This window comes from Panicum virgatum, chromosome 4N (genome assembly GCF_016808335.1).
Source record: "Panicum virgatum strain AP13 chromosome 4N, P.virgatum_v5, whole genome shotgun sequence".
NCBI lineage: Eukaryota > Viridiplantae > Streptophyta > Magnoliopsida > Poales > Poaceae > Panicum > Panicum virgatum.
In genome coordinates this window covers 21,239,992-21,243,266 of record NC_053148.1, presented here as the reverse complement: position 1 = coordinate 21,243,266, position 3,275 = coordinate 21,239,992, and the positions used below count along the sequence as shown (strand labels likewise).

The following is a 3,275-nucleotide window of genomic DNA, read 5'->3' as shown; positions in this document are numbered from 1 at the left end:
AACGCAGGTCGGGAGTTTTTTATTTTTATATTTTTCAAAATTGTTTTTTACAAAAATATATTTTCGATTTCATAATTTACAGATTTATACCCCTACCGCCAGGCTGCAGGGCGGCCGGCCCCTGCCGCCCTCCTGCCGGGCGGTAGGAACCTTAATATAAATAAAATTTATTTTTAATTGTATTTTGGCCCCTTGGTGAGGCTGCCGCCCGGGGCAAGTATCCGCCGCCCGGTGGCGGGGCGGTAGGCCAGGCAGCCGCCCGGCAGGGGGCGGCAGGCCCCTTCCGCAGGTTAAACCTTGACCGTCAGTGCGGCAGTGCGGCATTAGATGTGGTTTTAAATATTTTGAATAGAAATAAAAACCGTTAGTAAAGTAGATGAATATGAAAAGTATAACTTAGCAATTCATACACATACGCAACTGAGAACGAAATAGGTGATGCATAATAACAAAATAAGTATAACATGACGATATGTCCATAACAAAAATACAGAAACAACTACAAGCTCATCCTCAGTTGCGCGGCGGGCTTTGGGTTGAGGAAAAATCTCTCTAGCAAATGGGTTAGATTGGGCCTGCGGGCCGAGGGGAAGAACGAAGGAGCAGAGGCGCGCCGCGTGTTTTTGAGCTGGGCCAAGCCACCGTCTGGCCTGCATGTGGGGCTGTGGGCTATTATTGCGCTGTGTTTGTGTCGAGGACGCTGGAGCCGTGTGGTTCCTATATCTTCTGGAAAGGAGGTTGTTTATTCATCTTCCATTTTAACATTAGTGCTAGTGGTTAAGGCCTCGTTTAGTTGCTCATATAAAATTGTAAAAATAAAATCTTTGCACATTTTAAATATTAAACATAGATTAATTACAAAACTAATTACAAAACTCGTCTGTAAACTACGAGACGAATCTAATGAATCTAATTAATCCATCATTAGAGCACGTTAGTAGTTATTGTAGCAATTTAGTGTCTAATCATAGTATAATTAGACTCATTAGATTCGTCTCGCAATTTACAAGCAATCTATGTAATTCATTTTTTAATTTTATCTAGATTTAATATTCCATACATGTAAGATTCTTTTTCTATGTGATAGTTTTGGAATTTTAAATTTTGCAACTAAACAAGACCTAAATGAATGGTCTGGATGCAAGCATGCTGACAAGGACTATATGCAGGGCAGGTGCGAGCATGGTAGACATGCAGGATTGGATGGGAGGTGGCAAACTACCGTTGGCTGTTGGGAGGTTCCATTTAGAAATTTCAATCTCATTTTTCTCTCTAATGGTATATCCAATTTCTTTTTCCATTTGAACCATTAGATTTCTTACAATTATATTGACAATATGAGATCCAATATGAGTATGCTTTCAAAACTTTTTCAATATCAACATGTCAAATGTAATAGTTCAACATTAGATATACTATTTCAATGTTGTTGTATAAAATATTGAAGTAGCTTATTCATAATGTTGAACTAACTTTGAAGAAACGTTGAATCTAGTATATCAAAATGTTGAATCGTGTATTTCAATATGTTGAACGTAATAGCTCAACTTATTTTAGCAAAAAAAAATAAATTGAATATCATCACCTTTAGCTAATTTCAAAAAAAAATCATCACCTTTAGCTGTACAGACTGAAAAAAAAGTAGCAACCATGCTGATGTGACCGTGGGCAACAACTTACACGTGAATTCACCAATGGAGCATCAGCATCCTGGTTGCTCTTGCTGAAGCGTGCGGCCGCTAAAGTGAGGACATTGGACTGGTTTCGTGCTTTTGTGGGCTGGCCTGTCATATATCCGTTGGACTATGATGTGCAAGCTAACTACCTTGTGCAAGATAGATAGGAGCGCCCAACTGGAGTACCCAACGATCCCCCGACTCTTCTCGTTTCTTCCCCAAAAGGTGAGAGCAGGCGGAAGGAAGGTGACTAGCATCCGGCACCGATTTCTACCATTCCCCTTCCAATCCGACGGGCGGATCGGCGCTAGAAAGGATGGGGAACGGGAATTGAGGTGGTCGTTGTACATACTCTTACCTAGTTTGACTAGTTTAGATCTAGGCAGTGTTTCTAGGGTGGAGGTGACATTGCGACGACAGAATAATCTTCTTCAACTCCTTCGTCTTGCTGGTTCCACTACCAGTGAAGAGATGAAGAGGTGTGTCCCTGCTGGATTTGGAGATCTCGATGCTTCAGATCTAGTTTGGTTGTATTCTGCTCCCTCCTTGTCTCCGTCGGAGTTGCTGCCGGCGATGGCTTTGGGAGGTACGTTTGCCTACTCAAGGAGAAACTGGGTTGAATTTTGTTTCCCACCTGTTTTGATGGTTTTATTCCCCTTCCGGTTTCATCATCATCCAGTGTGCTAGAGATCCTGGAGGCAACTTGGGCGCTAGATTCCTTGTACTCCGGCGATGTGGTGGCTTGTGGCCATCTGATTCGGCTTGGGCATTCATCGGTTACAAGGCGTGTCGATGTTTTCGATATGTTGTACGAAGTGCCAACAAAAAATTATGGTCCATCATCGGGAAGGAGGTTGGCTTCAAGCTCCAGATTCGACATATTTCTTCTTCAACCTTTGGTTTGACAGGGATGCGTCGTGCGGCTGCTCCGACCATCGGTGACGGGGACGACTGGGAGGATGATCTTGCACGAACTACGATGTAATTTTTACTTTCTTTAAGGGTGTCTTCGTAAGATTTGGAGTGTAAACTTCATGAAATATCTATGAATATAAGCTCGGTTTCTCAAAAAAAAAACACTTGAGTACACAACGGGTTCCCATGGCTAAAAGGTAAGAGTGGTAATTGTCGGACCCGGGGCTGACGTGGCACGGTTCTGTACGAGATGTATGGTAGGGCATGTTTTATATCCATACATCGTGTAACTGCTCGTATCAATCTTGTACTAGTCGGTTTAGATAGAAACCATCCAAGTAGTACTCGGAAGGACTCTAGGCACCGCACCGACCTAGGATATCATGTAACCTTGCTCCCCTAGCCTATATAAGGGCGACCAGGGACCCCTCCAACATATACGCATCATTCTATATCTCGTAGGCAATACAAAGCACCATACAGGATGTAGGGTATACGCAACTCGCGGCCTGAACTTGTGTAACCCTTATTTTGCTTGCACCGTCGTGTTCCTGATCTCAGCGATACCCTACGCAACAAAGTACTACCTAAAGGTATCTCTAGGTAGACTTGCCAGTAAAACATCCCACCATGAGGCTGAGATCTTCTACATTGCTTATCTGAATCAGAGGCTGATATCTACCT

General features: G+C 42.9%; 1 long non-coding RNA gene across 1 annotated transcript; it reads left to right on the top strand.

The window, feature by feature from the left end:
- The first annotated feature begins 1,770 nt into the window (after positions 1 to 1,770).
- On the top strand, positions 1,771 to 2,753 carry LOC120670182. The gene is made up of 2 exons (XR_005673089.1): positions 1,771 to 2,262; positions 2,364 to 2,753. It is a non-coding gene; the product is annotated as an uncharacterized LOC120670182 (long non-coding RNA).
- The last annotated feature ends 522 nt before the right edge of the window (positions 2,754 to 3,275 follow it).